At 44.9% G+C, this 16,872-nt stretch overlaps 1 protein-coding gene across 7 annotated transcripts in view; it reads left to right on the top strand.

The window, feature by feature from the left end:
• Nucleotides 1–16,872, top strand: part of OSBP2 (oxysterol binding protein 2) — a 319,410-nt gene that overhangs the window by 91,117 nt on the left and 211,421 nt on the right. For 3 of the 7 annotated variants that reach the window (XM_029055266.2, XM_029055275.2, XM_029055262.2), the window contains exon 1: nt 11,951–12,079. The exons of the other annotated variants lie outside the window; for them this stretch is intronic. The gene's annotated coding sequence lies outside the window, so the exon portion shown is untranslated. Of the gene's footprint in view, nt 1–11,950; nt 12,080–16,872 lie in introns of those variants that run through there. 7 annotated transcript variants of the gene reach the window in all.

Below are 16,872 nucleotides of genomic sequence, written 5' to 3'. Positions count from 1 at the left end.
GAGGCTGAACGTCTGAAGCCGGCCTCGATTAAGTGGGCAAATACAGGTGGCTGTTTAACCCATTCTGAAAAAATGAAGTCAGTCTCCTAACTTCTTCATCACCAATATCATCTTATTATTTATGTTAAATCCTGCATTTGAGTAAGCCCCTTATTTCTGCAGGACCACATTATTGGTTCCATTAACATCTCTGTACAACTGAGGTGCTCTGAAAAGATTTTCTCAGCCATTTCATTCCTTGCCGGCCCCCACAGAGCAGCCACGGAGCAGTGCCATTTAAGGTGAGAAGTGAGGCCCAACAGGTGGCTTTTGCAAAGTTCAGTGGGCTTAGAGAGAAAGGATGAAAGTAATTATCAAGGGCAGCTTGCTCAGGTAAGTACCTGACTCTAGCCCCTACAACTGCAGGTCTCCCATTACGTGAAGTAGCGTGGCCTAGAGGATAGAGCATGGGCCTGGGAGGCAGAAGGACCTGGGTTCTAATCCTGGACATGCCACTTGTCTGCTGTGTGCCCTTGGGCAAATCACTTCACTTCTTTTGGCCTCAGTTCCCTCATTTGTAAAATGGGGATTAAGATTGTGAGCTCTCTGTGAGACAGGTATTGTGTCCAACCTGATTATTTTGGATCTATCCCTGTGCTTAGTATGGTGCCTGGCACATAGTAAGCACTTAACAAATACCACTATTATAATAATTGCCTTAGAGGTTCACTCTGTGTTTCCTCTGGAATTCTGTCCTTCCCTGAAGAGGTATAGTTCATATTCCACTAGCTCCATCATTCTCATTCTGGTCCATGTTGACACCTGTTCTGATCAGATGATTTTCTCCTCAGAAAACCTATGGCATGGTTTCCTCCTGGAGTCACTCTACCCCATGCTGGGTAGGGGTGATAGAGCTTGCCATTATTCCCACCACTTCTTGGTCCCGGAAGCCTGGCCTCAAAAAGACCAGCTCAACAAGGATCCTCCAGGGGTACCCATCGAGAGTCCTGAGCTTGAAGAGAGGGTCTGCACAGGGTTGGCAGCGGCTGCCGGGTTGACTTCCGACACGTGGCTCGGCTCTACCTGGAGCCCGATCAGGTCTCCTTCGAAAACCTTCCATTTTCATTTCTCTGCTTCTCAGCCAAAGCATGGCCCAGCCCTCTCCCTCCCATAGAAGACAGATGATGACCAATTTAGTTGTGCACCTCTCCACAGAGGAGGGTATCACCGGTGAAATTTCTCTCAAGTACTAGATTGTTTTTCCTTTCTCCTCTGATAGTGCTCTTGCCTTTCGTATTAGATTTTCCCAGCCCATAATCTGTTTCTCTAAATGAAGGCATTGTTTGTGTGATTAACAGAAGCTCTTGGAGAGTGGTGGTTTGGATGCCCTCAATCCTTGCTGCTAAAATTGAAAATTTTATTTTGAAGCATCATGTCCTGCCTTTGATATCTCGACTTCATCACTTTGCCTACTCCCTTTCAGCTCAGACAGATGTTCGTGGCTGAGTGTCCCCTGCATTTTCTCCTTTGGTCTTCTCTAAAACCTCATTGCTGAACAGAGAAGAACCATGCGAAGCAGCATGGCCTAATGGAAAGAGCATGGCCTGAGAGTCAGGAGACCTGGGTTCTAATCTGAGGTCTGCCATTTGCTTCCTTGTGTGACTATGGGCAAATCACTTGATGTCTATGTGCCTCAATTTCCTCATCGGAAAAATGGGGATTCAATACCCGTTGTTCTCCCCGTGTAGACCATGAGGTCCATGTGGGGCAGGGACAGTATCCGAGCTGATCGTCTTGTATCCACTCCAGCATTTAGCGTAATGCTTGGCATGTAGCCCTTGACAAGCACCACTATTATTATTATTTTTATTTGGAACAGCAGCCATCTCTCCCGAGCTAGTTTCTTGTGGGAGTTACACCCCCTCCACCAGTCAGTGAATGAATGAATGGTATTTATTAAGCGTTTACCGTGTGCAGAGTATCGTACTGAGTGTTTGGGAGAGTAAAGTAGGAATTATCTCTGCCTTCAAGAAGTTCATAGTCGAGCTGGGGAGACAAGTAAGGGAGCTAAGGGTTTAGAAGGTAGGAACTGAAGTGCAGAGATGACACAAGAGGGAGGGAAAGTAGGGTGGAGAGATGAGAGATTAGTCAGGAAATGCCTTCTGGAGGAGATGAGATTATAGAAGGGCCTTGAGGATCAAGAGAGGTGTGAAATGTGAAAGGAGAAGGAGTACTAGACAGGCAAGAGGGTGTAAGCAAAAGGTTGGAGCAAGAGAGAAGCGGATGAGGCACTGTTTGAACAGTGAAGTGTGTGGGCTGGGTTGTAGTAAAGGAGGGGCAAGGATAAGTAGGAGGAAGAGAATCGATTGAGTTCCTAAAAGTCGAAGGTGAGGAGTTTCTGCTCGATGTCATGACACCACTGGAGATTTTTTGAGGAGTGGGGATTCATGCGCCGAACAATTTTTTAAGGCAGGGAATGTGACTGTTATTCTCGTATTGTACTCTCCCAAGCGCTTAGCCCAATGGTCTGCACCCAGTAAGCACTCAATAAATACCATTGATTGATTGATTAAAATGAACTGGGCAGTGGAGTGAAGTATGAACCAGAGAGACTGGAGGCAAGGAGGTCACCAAGGAGGCTGAGGCAGTATTCAAGATGGGATATGACATACATATGTTTGGTTCAGTGAGGTAGCGGTGTGGAAGAAGAAGAATGAGCGGATCCTGGGAGTGTTGTGAAGGTAGAATTGACAGGCTTTGGTGACTGAATACATGGATGGTCACCCCAAGCTGGTGGCCTTTCTTTCTTCTCAGCCACTCTCACCAGAATGTGAGTGACTGTTCATTTCTCCCAGTTTTTTAAATAATCTATTTTCTAAGTTTTGAAGGATTTAAATATGATGTATTTAACCATTTCTCCATTCTTTCACCTCCTAGATTCCTCCAGAACCACTTTGCTGTTATTGTTTGCCCTTCTTCCCTTGCTGGATGTTTCCAGTCTCATTGCATTGCAGTCATTCGTTTCCAGACAGTCCCCAGTATGAACTTTTGAGTTATCATAGTAATTACCCCGTTCCAGAGGGCGGGACCCAGAATAGCTCCAGCCAAGTGACTTGTGCACCAACCAGGCCAAGTCCAAGGCCCTGGCATTTCTTCGTGGTCACGGTTAGCCTATCCTGTACAATTTTGGGGAATTTGAAGCTGGCAGGATGATTCATAAATCATCCCACCAGCAGATGGGATCACGGAGATGCAGAACGATTAAGTGGGACAGGTGAATGGCTCAGAGTATTTACAAGAAGGAGAAAATAATAATAATAATGATTGTGGTATTTGTTAAAGCGCTTACTATGGGCCAGGCATTGTACTAAGCACTGGGGTGGATACAAGGTAATTGGGTTGGACACAGTCCCTGTCCCACATAGGGCTCACAATCTTCATCCCCATTTGACAGATGAGATAACTGAGGCCCAGAGAAGTGAAGTGACTTGCTCAAGGTCACACAGCAGACAAGTGGTGGAGCTGGGATTAGAACACAGGTTCTTCTGACTTCCAGGCCCATGCTCTGTCCAGTAAACTACTCTCCAGATTCAGTTCTGAATGCAAGACAAATGTAGTCAGGAGGGAAATGTCACCTGCTCCTTGAGAAATGTTAACTGGTCATGTTGTAATGCATCTTTGGTTGGTAAAGAATCCTGTGGTTCTGTTACAGATAAATTCATAAGCATTTGGTTGCCTTTAAATAGGAGAATGAGTGGGATGAGTGTGGCATGAGGGGAAGGTAGTAGTATGGGTTCACTTTGCTTCCCCCAGATATTCAAATATTTTTTAATTTGGTTTTTTGCCTAAAATACATTTTTGAGGGTGACAAGTTTGGAGTGGGTGGTTAGGTTTGACGGTTTGGCTGAGTTGGGCAGATCAGTCCACAGCACAGAGCTTCCATTTACTTGGTGGGTAAGGAGAAAGAGTTGGGGGGAAAGAGGTTATCTTTCTGGGGCCTGGGAAGGTGTGAATAAACTTTTTATGCCTGAATTACTTTCTCCCCTGACCCCACCTGTTATCCCTGTTGACGGCAATGATCAGACACGAGTGCAGATATTAAAAGAAGGCTAAGCAAGACTCTCCCTGTCGGTCCATGATGATTTTCCCTCTAGTCTTAGGCAGATTTTGTGTGAGAGTCTTGTCCTACCTGTGCCTTTGCTACTTTTGTTCTGGGGAAGAAGGGCAGCCTAACTCCTTTCACTCCCCCTAAATTCTGTTCAAAAATAAACTCTAGGACACAACCCATTTGCTAGCTGCCGCAGGTGATGCCACCTGGCTAGCATGGGTCTGTTTGAAGTCCACTGCTGTGTGAGCGGGGGAAGAAATATTTTTATTAGTCCGGCCAGGTCTTCTGGGTGCCGTTCTGGTGGCTGTAGGTATTGTGGACACCCAGCTTGTTTGGGTTGAATTCAAGCCAGCGTTGGGTTTATTTAAAGAAAACGAGGGAGTTTCGCAGTGTAGCAAAGAACCAGAGTTTTCCTTGTTTAACATGAAATATGCCACGGCTGTACAATCAGCACAAGAGGCCAAGCTAGCAAAGTCAGGAAATCAACCTGCCAAGCAGTGGTCTGATCTAAAACATTCCCTCCCCGGTCATCAAGCACCTTCCTTGTTTAACTTTAGAATGTGTCCTATTGTATTTCCCCACACCCTTCCATCCTGAAGGGCTCAACTGTTACTTGCTTCCAGGACACATTTGGCCCATTGTCCAGGCCCATACCATTTATTCACAATCCCTCGCAGTCTCTCGAAGTGTCCAAGTAGCAAGGAATTGTATTGGGAAAGCAAGGAGGGAAAAGTTTGCCTTCAATAACCCTTTGGTTTTTTATGAGTCCTTTCCACCAAAAAAGTTCATAGTGATAATAAAAAAAGAATAATAATGATAGTTGTGGGTTTTGTTACAAACTTGCTGCGTGCGAAGCTTTTACTGGGTGCAGAGCGCTGTACTAAGTGCTTGGGAAAAAACAGTGCAACAGAGTTGGGAGACGGCCCTGCCCACCATGAGTTTACAGTCTATGACATAGTGGATAGATCACGGGCCTGGGAGTCTAATCCCTGCTCCACCACTTGTCTGCTGTGTGGCCTTGGGCAAGTCACCTCACTTCTCTGGACCTCAGTTACCTCATCTGTAAAATGGGTATTAAGGTAGCCCCATGCAGAACAGGGACTGTGTCCAACACGATTTCCTTATATCCACTCCAGAGCTTAGTTTTGTGCCTGGCACACAGTAAGAGCTTAGCAGATGCTGAAATTAATATTATTAGAGGGGTAGATGCAGCTTCTGAAACACTTACACTTTTATCTGTGGAGGTGTTTCTCTGCAGGGGTGACTCTGCAGATGTTGAGCAGACTTCACCAGAATAACTTAGGCCCCGGGCACTGGGCTCTGGAATCCAGCCTGTTCCACATCATGAAATAAGGGAAGGGCATTGACCAAGTTTTTCTACTTTTCTTCAAAGGGAGAGAGTCAGTGGAACTAGGCTGTAAGCTAGACCTCCATTTAGACTGTAAGTTCATTGTGGGGAGGAAACGTGTCCACCAACTTGGTTGTATTATATTCTCCCAAGCGCTTAGTACAGTGCTCTGTACATGGTAAGCACTCAATAAATATGATTGATTGATTGATCGCCTACTGAACTATAAAAACTAAACTGGAACAATTTTAGTGCGGAGTGTGCTCTCAGAGGATGATGAGATCCTCAACAATGTAAGATTGTCTTCTCCTAACACTTGTTAGTGATAACAGCTCCTAACACTTGTTTGCTCCCATGTATTTAGCACAATGCTCTGCAGAGTAGGTGCTCAATAAACAACACTGATTAATTGAAGAGAGTCCAGCCTTTCACATTTCAACCCACACTTTTTGTAAACCCAGGAGCACCATGTGGTTGTCGAAATTCTTCTCCAGAGGAATCTTTCCTGGTTTTAAGGAAAAACCTTTTTCTCAGTTATGGTATTAGTCTAAATATCAAACCACTTGTCTGCTGTGTGACCTTGGGCAAGTCACTTCATTTCTCTGTGCCTCAGTTCCTTCATCTTTAAAATGAGGATTAAAACTGTGAGCCCCACTGGGAGCAGGGACTGTATCCAACCTGATTAGCTTGTCTGTATTTCAGTGCTTAGTACAGTGCTTTACACATAGTAAGAGATTAATAGATTTCGTAAACTGCCTCCCCCCAGGCCAAAAAAAACAAAAACAAGTCCCTACCCGTAATCCCAGATGGTGGCATAGTAGAGTTTTCCATATTTTATATGGAGTTTCTTTCTGCTGTGGGGAGGGAGAGAATTTTATTTTTTATCCCGAAGTCTTATCAAATGCCTGATGAATAGTCAGGAAGCTCTTCAAGTCTAATGAATCAATCAATCCTGTGAAGCTCTCTACTGAGCAGTTGAAAGAATGTTGATGGGTCCCTGATTCCGACACCATCGCTGACCCACTGGGAGGGACAATCTAAGGGAGGGGATCCCAGACACATATGGAAAACTCATCACTGGGAGTGAATCGGAACTGAAGAAAAAAAGCAGGGAAATTCAACAACTGAACAGTGACAACGGCAAAATAAACAGCTCCCTCCAGGTCAGCCTGGGGCCATCCTTAGGTGAAAAGCTACACCATCCTCCTCGATTCCCCCAGATGTTATGCCATTGCTCCAGGGGTCGGGGCATCTTCCCAGCTAAGGAGGGAGGAGCAGACTTGGCCACACCCCGGCAGATCCCGGAGTCCCTCTGGCATGGGCACTGGCAGCTGAGTGGCCTGGGCTTCTGCCCCGCTCTCCCCTCTGATGGTGTCCGCAGAGGGTCAGAGTTCATCATGCCCACAGGGAATGAAGGGGTCTCTTGCAAGGTCTGGAGCATTTGGATTTGGAAGGGTGGTTGCAGGGAGAAAAGGGAAGTGGTAGCTTGACCTGAAATGCCCAGGGGAGACCATTCCCAGCACTGTGGAAATCAGAGCGCTTCACGTCAGACCTATGCCAATCCCTGCCCTGCTTTGCCACCCCTCACACACATACACGTCTTTGCTCAAAATGGTTGGACATTTCAGGTTCGTCCTGTGATCAGGGCTCAAAAATGCTCTTTCCTTGCCCCCTGTTTTCTGCCATGAGCACCCTCATTACCACAGTCCAGTTGTACAACCACGGTAGTGACAAGAGTTCAAGAAACACCCGCTTCGACTCAAAGTGGGATTTTCATGTCTTTTCAATAGTCATTCCTTCAAGAGGAATTTTCCATCCAAGGTGGCCATTGGCATTTGCCAAGGGCATTTTCCCTCTAGACTGTAAGCTCCCTTTGGGCAGAGCATGCGTCTGTTATTTTGTTGTATTGTATACTCCCAAGCACTTAGTACAATGCCCTGCACATGGTAAGCGCTCAATAAATATGATTGAGTCAGCTCTCAGAGGCGCAGTCATTCATTCATTCATTCAATTGTATTTATTGAGTGCTTACTGTGTGCAGAGCACTATACTAAGTGCTTGGAAAGTACAATTCAGCCCAAAATGGAAACAATCCCTATTCATTCATTCAGTCATATTTATTGAGTGCATACTATGTGGCACAGATAGAGACAATCCCTACCCAACAACGAGCTCACAGTCTAGAAGTGGGGAGACAGATAACAAAAAGCAGTGGCGGGGCATCAATAGTATCAATACAAATAAATAGAATTATAGATATAGACGAAGTGTTGCAACTAGGGGCATCGCTCCCCTACTGGACCGCGAGAACCGTCATACTTTTCTCTGCGTTTACCCACTAGGGAGCCATTTTAGTGGTGATCCTCAGTCATCCTCAGGGGTTCCCTGGTTTAACCCCTGGACCCCAAGAACCACCAACCTCTTCTCTTCCTTAATCCACAGGGGAGCCATTTTACTGTGATCCTCAGTCGTCCCCGAGGGTTCCCTGGCCTAATCAAAATCAGTCAGTGGTATTTAGTGAGTGCTTACCACGTTCTCTGTACTAAGAGCTTGAGAGAATACAGTATAACAGAGTGGGTAGACACATGCTGGTCAGCTTTCATCCAGTGAAAGCTTTCATCCAGTGTCCTAGTATCTGTTTGCCATGCTGCTCACTGAAACCTACTCATATCTGGAATGCCAGGCTAGGGCGAGGTATCAGTGCCAGGGCCAAAATCAGACAAAGGCAAGGCGCAGCTGGAATCAAGAACTTTTCTTTCCAAGTGTGGCTGTGGAAAAAAAAATGTTTACAGGAGCCCCTGAGCATTTTGTTATCTGTCAATATCAAAATAAATTATTGAGTAGCTATTCTTTGCAGGGCACTGTCTAGGCATTTGGGAGAGTGCAACAGGAATAAACAATCCAATGAGGAAAGACAGACATTAATGTAACAGGAAAAAAGAAGCAGGAGAGAATCAATCGGTCGTATTTATTGAGTGCTTACTGTGTGCAGTTCACTGTACTAACTGCTTGGAAGACTATGTTGTTGTCTTATGCTGTCGGGTTGTATCCCACCCATGGCGATGCCATGGACACATCTCTGCCAGAACACCGCACTTCCCTCTGCAGTCATTCTAGTAATGTATCCATAGACTTTCCTTGGTGAAAATATGGAAATGGTTTACCATCGCCTCCTTTCACGCAGTAAACGAGTCTCTGCCCTCAGCTCTCTCCCATGCCGCTGCTGCCCAGCACACGGGAGTTTTGACTTGTAGCAGATTGCCTTCCACTCACTAGCCCAAGCTAGGAATGGAATGGGTAGGCTTCTGCTTGACTGCCCCTTCCGCAGTCGAAACTGATAGAGTACTGGAAACTCTCCATGTGTGACCCTGAGAGGGGTGGGAGACCATAAACACCTATAAATAAGTGCTACAGGGTAGGGATGAGTTCCCAAGTGCCCTCACTGCAGCTATAAGCTCCTTGTAGGCAGGGAACATGCCTTCCAACCCTGTTATATTGTATTCTCCCAAGCACTCGGTACAGTGCTCTGTACACAGTTTATGCTTAGTAAATATGATATATTGATTGAGAGGAGAGATTAATCAGGGAAGACTTCCTGGAGGGTGTGAATTCAGAAGCTTTGAAGATGAGAACAGTGGTCTGCCAGATGTGAAGTGGAGAGGGAGTTCCAGGCAGGCGGAACAGTGTGAGCAAGTGGTCAGTAGTGAGAAAAGAGAATGATTTTTTCCCCGTTTTCATCTTCGTATGGGGTTGCTAGAGTGTGCTTGCATTTGAACACTCCAAAAAACCTCCCCTTCCACACTCCATTAATTTTTTTAAGGCCACACACATTTAGGAAGTTCTGAGCACTTTCCCCCAGGGCAGAGGCTCAGCGTCTGTATTTTTCATGGCACTGAGGAAATCTTGGCCTTTAGATTTAACTTTCAAGAGGTTTGTGTCTTCAAAACAGTGAAAAACTGATCTGGTATCCAAGTCTGACCTCTGGTGGTAAGTCACATTGTGAAGTCCACAGTCTGGTTTAGACTCCTGCTGATTGTCAAAAATGAATCAGAGAAGCAGTGTGGCCTACTGGATAGAGCGAGGGCCTGGGAGTCAGAAGGACCTGAGTTCTAATCCCAGCTCCACCACTTGTCTGAAGTGTGACCTTGGGCAAGCCACTTCACTTTCTGTGCCTCAGTTACCCCATCTGCAAAATGGGGATTAAGACTGTGAGCCCCACATGGGACAACCTGATTACCTTGTATTTTCCCCAGCTCTTGGCACATAGTGCTTGGCACAGAGTAAGTGCTTAACAGATACCAGAATAATAATTATTATTGTTGTTCAACCTGATTATCTTGTACCTACCCCAGAGCTTAGTACAGTGCCTGGCAAGCAGCATGGCCTAGTGGATAGAGCACAGGCTTGGGAGTCATAGGTCAGGAGTTCCAATCCTGGCTCTGCCACTTGTCAGCTGTGTGACTTTGGGAGAGTCACTTGATTTCTCTGAGTCTGTTACCTCATCTGTAAAATGGGGATGAAGACCGTAAGCCCCACATGGGACAACCTGATTACCTTGTATTTATACCAGCGCTTAAAACAATGCTTGGCACATAGAAAGCCCTGCTTAAACAAATACCATTATTATCATTATTATTATTATTTCCCTCACCTATAGAATGGGGATTCAGACCGTGAACCCCATGTGGGACAGGAATCGGAGTCCAACCTGATTAGTTTATATCTACCCCAGTGCTTAGAACAGTGCTTGACACCTAATAAGCGCTTAACAAATAACATTATTATTGCTATTATTACTCTTAAGTGCTTAACAGATACCATAAAAACAAACTAACAGCCAAAAAAAGGGACTAGCTGGTCTTCCCTCACTCACTCCCTGGCCTACCTTCTGCATTCATTCATTCAGTCGTATTTATTGCACGCTCACTGTGTGCAGATTATGCAACCACAGAGAATATAGTGCTAATCAGGGGAAAAGACCAGGAGGGCCGTTTGTTCTTACCAACTTTACTTTCCTTCACATGGCTCCTTGAAAAAGCCCGCATACTCCAATTCTTTCAAGAGGTAGCTCTTTGTCTCACCTAGATGGGCTCTGACTTGCAAGGCATGGAACTGCCCAGAGAAGGCTGGCAGTGCACAAAAGCTCTTTATCAGCTGTCAGACTAGTTTAACAGGCTGTCTGAGTTCCACTGCGGTAGAATTCTGGTAGAGGCAGAAATTCCCAAACTTCTTTGTATAAGCCATGGCGAAAGGCCCAGGAAGAATAGTTGCATGTGTAAACATCAGCAAGTGACTGAAAATGATCCAGTAAGGGTGATTAAGGCCCAATTCTGCCATTGCTCCGATAGAGAAGCAGCGTGGCTTAGTGGATAGAGCATGGGCACTAGAGTCAGAATGACCTGACTTCTAATCCCAGTTCCGCCACTTGTCTAGTGTGACCTTGGGCAAGTCATTTAACTTCTCTGTGCCTCAGTTACATCATCTGTAAAATGGGGATTAAGACTGTGAGCCTGAAGTGGGACCTAGACTGTGCCCAGCCTGATTACTTTATATTTACCTCAGTGCTTAGGGCAGTGCCTGGCCCATAGTAAGCACTTAGCAAGTGCCATAAAAAACAGCAACAACAACAAGAAACCGGCATAAAACTTGGCATGAAATAAGGTCCAAGGTGAGACAGTTTTAATAACCTGTTGGAAACTTTGGGCTTTCTTGGATGTTCAAAGCACAGGGACTTGCCTGATATCCACCTAATCGAAAATGGAGGAGTAATAAAAGAGGGAGCAGGCCAAATCTCTGACCCGTGAAGGAATTCGTGTGGCAAGATTTTACCTTTATCAATTAAAATGATTAAAATAGAGCACCTTCCTGAAAATTGGCCTGGTCTTTCATTCTTGTAATCAAGTTTCATGAGTGCTAATGTGAAGGAGGATGTGCCCATTTAGTTTCTGCCTTGCAGTTTATCCCCACACTCAAAATTCTAAACCTAACCGTGAGGAGAAAAAACTCCCATAGTCCTTGGCTAGAGAATTTCCTCAAACCACAAAGAGCAACTTTTGAATGCTATAGAATGACCAAGCACTGCTGCTAGGGTGGAACGCAGTTCTTGCAGTTTTTCTTTAATCACACAGCAGGCATTGCATTTTCCTCTCACAAGGGGGAGACCAAAGATTGGTTTGTAGTTCTTACCTCCCAAATCCAACATGTTTATAACAAAGAAACCAAGAGTATTGAAACATGTTTTACATAAGGGTTTTAATTTTTAGAAAATACCCACAGGTAGCTGAGAAGAATTTTGAAGGTGATTTGGAGAACAGACTGTTTACAAAAGAGTACTGTATCTGTGAGCTTTCCTTGCATCATCACCTCTGGTCCTTGGAAATATTCCAATTTTACCTGGTCCCCTTTTCCCCACTCCTCTCCGCTTCCCTCTCCTTCCTGGTCCTGTGCTGAAGTCATAAACCCATGCTGATATCATAATCCAGGGCCTGGAATCCGCTGTTGTATCCCACATTCTACTCGGTGACTTCTCTGGAAAATCAACTAGGAGAAGGTGGGTTGGGTAACGGAGGAAGCCCCGGGGGCTTGCCCCAAACACATGGACAATCTGACATCTTGATAACATCATTATGAAAACGATCTGAAAGGTAAACGGGTTTAAGTTTTTCATCTGATGTATCTGAAAGGCCCCATTGTAAAAAGCCTCAGCCAATACTAAGTTGCTCTTTCCTGTTTCATCAGCAGATGTGCTTGACAGTTTCTCTAGGACCTCACATTCTCATTTGGGCATTGACATATTAGTGGACTTGGGCACCAAACGCCCTTTCCATGACAAACAAAACACTATCGTGTCTGGGACAGAGAAAGCTTAAAACTGTGGGTGCTGCCTCTCTCAGGGTAAAATCGGCCAAATGTCTTCACTAGGCTCTTTGAGAATACTCAGCCTCTGGAACAAGTGAAGGTTATATTTCTACTTTGAGACTACCTGCCATTGTTATGTAGAAATCAAGACAGTTTGTTTGCTGTCATTAGTAGTGTCATTGAACTCCAACGTTTTGTTAGGAAAACCCTCCACTCAGAGAATCAGTGAGTCATATTTATTGAGACCTTAACTGTGTGCAGAGCACTGCACTATTCATTCATTCATTCAATAGTATTTATTGAGCGCTTACTATGTGCAGAGCACTGTAATAAGCGCTTGGAATGAACAAGTCGGCAACAGATAGAGACAGTCCCTGCCATTTGACGGGCTTACCGTCTAATCGGGGGAGACGGACAGACGAGAACAATGGCAATAAAGAGAGTCAAGGGGAAGAACATCTCGTAAAAACAATGGCAACTAAATAGAATCAAGGCGATGTACATTTCATTAACAAAATAAATAGGGTAATGAAAATATATACAGTTGAGCGGACGAGTACAGTGCTGAGGGGATGGGAAGGGAGAGGGGGAGGAGCAGAGGGAAATGGGGGGAAAAGAGGGTTTAGCTGCGGAGAGGTTAAGGGGGGGTGGTAGAGGGAGTAGAGGGAGAAGAGGAGCTCAGTCTGGGAAGGCCTCTCGGAGGAGGTGAGTTTTAAGTAGGGTTTTGAAGAGGGGAAGAGAATCAGTTTGGCGGAGGTGAGGAGGGAGGGCGTTCCGGGACCGTGGGAGGACGTGGCCCGGGGGTCGACGGCGGGATAGGTGAGACCGAGGGACGGTGAGGAGGTGGGCGGCAGAGGAGTGGAGCGCACTAAGCACTTGGGAGAGTGCAATACAACAATAAACAGACGTTCTGTGCCTGTAATGAGTTTACAGTCTAGAATCGATGCTAGAAGGTGTAATGTACCCTCTTGTGACTTAAGTAGTTTTACAAAATATGGAACAGCTCAAGTTAAATGATATGAAGTGAGAATAATCATCCGGAATTATTCTTTTCTTCCCACACATTAAGAGGAAAATTTGTAATGGGTCTGTACTGATCACTCGTGTGTGATCTAACCAATGTTTTACTGCTTGAAACAAAATGCCCTTTAATAGGTCAACCTCTCTAATAGTGGAATTATCAGCAGAGGGAGTACACTTCATCTAAAAGAAAGCTTCTACTCTCTTAGCAAGCTTCAGTCTGGAAAAACTACAGTAAGGGGACCAAGTGTGTAGACAAATACTAAAAATGTGGGGGGGTTTTTCAGTGGACACACAGGGAATGATAATCATAACCCAGTGATCAGGAGAGGGGATTCATCTGTGACTGAATTGCAACACTTGCCCTCATATTAATGGTTTAATGGCGACCAACGGAAGCATAATCTCAGCCAACTTGCTCGCAGTAGCCTTGATTTTGTGGGAGGGCTTTTTTATAAAGTTGATTTTATTTCTATTTTATTATTCTTTAATGGTATTTTTTAAGCTCTTACTATGGTCCAGACACTGTATTAAGTGCTGGGGTAGACATAAGGTGATCAGGTTGGACACAGTTCATGTCCCACATGGTGCTCACAGTCTCGATCCCCATTTTGCAGATGAGTTAACTGAGGCACAGAGAAATGAAATGACTTGCCCAAGGTTACACAGAAGACAGGTGGCAGAGCTGGGATTAGAACCCAGGTCCTCTGGCTCCCAGGCCTGTGCTCTTTCTCCTCAAACACAACAGGAAAGTGCTCCTTGAAGTCGGAGCTCTGCCGGGACTTTGGTCTGCCTAGGGTCTGCTTGTATCCACCCCAGCGCTTAGTACAGTGCCTGCCACATAGCAAGTGCTTAAAAATACCATAATTATCTGAACCAGTGGGGTTAGGATGGACTGACATAGAACTGAATCCATTTGAGTTTGGAGTAAGTGCAGACGGCTTCCCCCTTCCGCTGCCCCTCCGCTGCTGGGCCGTGTTAGGATTTGAACCCAGGTCCTCTGATCCCTGTGCTCTTTCCATGAGTCCACAGCTTCATCCTGAGGAAGTGGCATGGTTCAGGCCTGGGATCTGGAGAATGGACATTTGGAAGGAACTGGGCTCTTCCACCAGGGAAGGGAAGCCAGGAGAGGAGTGGAGTGGTGAAGATATTCTCCCATTGATTTCAGGGAAGGGGTCAGTCAGCTCTGCCCTTCCACACCTTTGAGGAAAAGGCTTATTTGGGAAGAAGAAATAACCAGAGCCTCATAGTTGAAGTAAGGTTGGCCCTTTTGCCAGAGGAAGTGATAGAAGCATCTCAGTGCTATACTTGGTCACATAACAGGTCGTGCCAGTCAAGCATGAACATTTAGCTGAACTGTAAATCCAATCCCAGTATCCTCCCATTGGTTACTATTCTTCTTTGGCCTGTGCCTGAAAGAAAAAACATGAGGTGTTTCTTACCACTCCATCCCTGGCCTTTCTCTTTTTCTGCAGTCTCACATTTCCTCCTGCCTTCAGGACATCTCTACTAAGATGTCCCACTGACACCTCAAACCTTTCTTGTCCAAAATGGAACTCATCTTCCCACACAAGTCCTGACCTCCCCCGACTTTTCTACCATTGTAGACAGCACCACCATCCTCCCTGTTTCACAAGTACCATCCTACCCCGATCCTACCTGCCACCCAGCCATTCCAAACCTGTTTTCCCAAACAGCAGCTACTCTGTTGACTTTCCTGGTTGTGTTTAGATCAAACCCCAACCACTCCTACAGTTTCCATCTGAAAGCCAGCAGGGAGGAAAGGAGCTAAACATTTGGGTCCTGTCTTCAACATGAGCCAACAGCTTATTTTCCCTTGGTTCTCTCTCTCACTTACTCTCTCTCTCTCTCTCACATACACACACACTCTCACACACGCACACACACTCTCACACATGCACATGCACACACATATGTGAGATCTACCTTTATCTAAGAAACAACTTTTCTGAAATGTTTAGCTTATCTGATGCAATGAAAAGATAAGCAGTTAAAAAGTTTCAGAACCAACTGTGCAGTATCTTCATGGAACTTTTATATGTGCCATTAAAATAGTGTGAGTATCATTTGCATACTGCTATAATTACCATGATTTCAAATTGGTTCTTTGTATTTGGTGTGTCTAATCACTCTTTTCATTATCAGATTTTAATGGCTTTAGTCTTTCGATGCCCATTTGAAAGTTACCCTGAATGTTTGGAGTGGGTAGACATGCTCTCTGAGGGCTGGTATAGGCTCTGCCTTTTGTGTTCCATAAATCATAGGAGGGCAAGGGTACTATGTTGGATTTTAGCAGAGTGAAATTAAATAAGCATTGATGTTGTTTTATTGATATAAAAGCTAGTAACACTGGTGAGTTGAATTGTATTCATTGTCTTCTCTTAAGCAAGAGACAGAAAAACATGTTTCAGCTTTGATCTAACTAATAAACCTAAGGTTGCATGTAGAGAGTAGAGTTGGAAAGTTGGATTCTGGACAGTCAAACTATTGTAAGGCTTTGAACTCAAATGGTGGAGAAATTAGAAGCACTGTAGTCTAGTGGTTGGAGCACAGGCCTGGGAGTCTGAGGACCTGGGTTCTAATCCCAGCTCTGACACTTCTCTACTGGGTGACCTTGGGCCAGTCACTTCCTTTCTCTGCCTCAGTTACCTCATCTGTAAAATGGGGCTTGAGACCATAAGCCCCATGTGGATCAGGGACTTTGTCCAACTCTATTTGTTTGTATACATTCCAGTGCTTAGTACAGTGCCTGGCACATACTAAGCTCTTATCAAATATCACAATTATTATTATCATTATCATTATTATTAAAAGCCAATTAGGGGAAAGGTTTAGTACAGTGTTCTACATAGAGCCTGCTCAATAAATACCATTGATTGTATAATCAGTGTGGACTGTAAGTTCCTTGTGGGCAGGGATTGGATCTACCAACTCTATAGTAGTGCACTTTCCCAAACATTTAGGTACAGTACTGTGCACACAGTAAGTGATTAATAAATACTATTGATTGATTAAATTGTATTTAAAATGCAACTAGCCAACCAACCTGAAGAAGTCATTTTCTGGGTCACTGGAGAGCTAATTAAATTCTTTTTTTTTTCCTTTATGGTACTTGTTAAGTGCTTACTATATGCCAGGGTCTGTAGTAAGTGCTGGGAGAGATATAAGATAATCAGGTTGGACACAGTTTCTGTCCCTCATGGGATCACAGTCTAAATCAGAGGGAAGAGGATTTAATCCCCATTTTACAGATGAGGTGACTGAGACATGAAGTGAAGTGACTTGCCTCAGGTCACACAGTAGAAAAGTGGGAGAACCCAGATCTCTGGCTCCCAGGCCCATGCATCTCAGTCAATCAGTAGTATTTACTGAGTGCTTACTGTATGCTAGGCACTGTACTAATCACTTGGAAGAGTACAACACAACAATATAATAGACACATAATAATGTTGGTATAACTGGGGTAGATACAGGGTAATCAGGTCATCCCACGTGAGGCTCACAGTTAATCCCCATTTTACAGATGAGGTAACTGAGG

The sequence above is a fragment of the Ornithorhynchus anatinus genome, chromosome 2, assembly GCF_004115215.2.
Source record: "Ornithorhynchus anatinus isolate Pmale09 chromosome 2, mOrnAna1.pri.v4, whole genome shotgun sequence".
Taxonomy (NCBI): Eukaryota; Metazoa; Chordata; class Mammalia; order Monotremata; family Ornithorhynchidae; genus Ornithorhynchus; species Ornithorhynchus anatinus.
The sequence above is the reverse complement of the archived record's forward strand: the minus strand, read 5'-3'. Positions and strand labels throughout refer to the sequence as shown.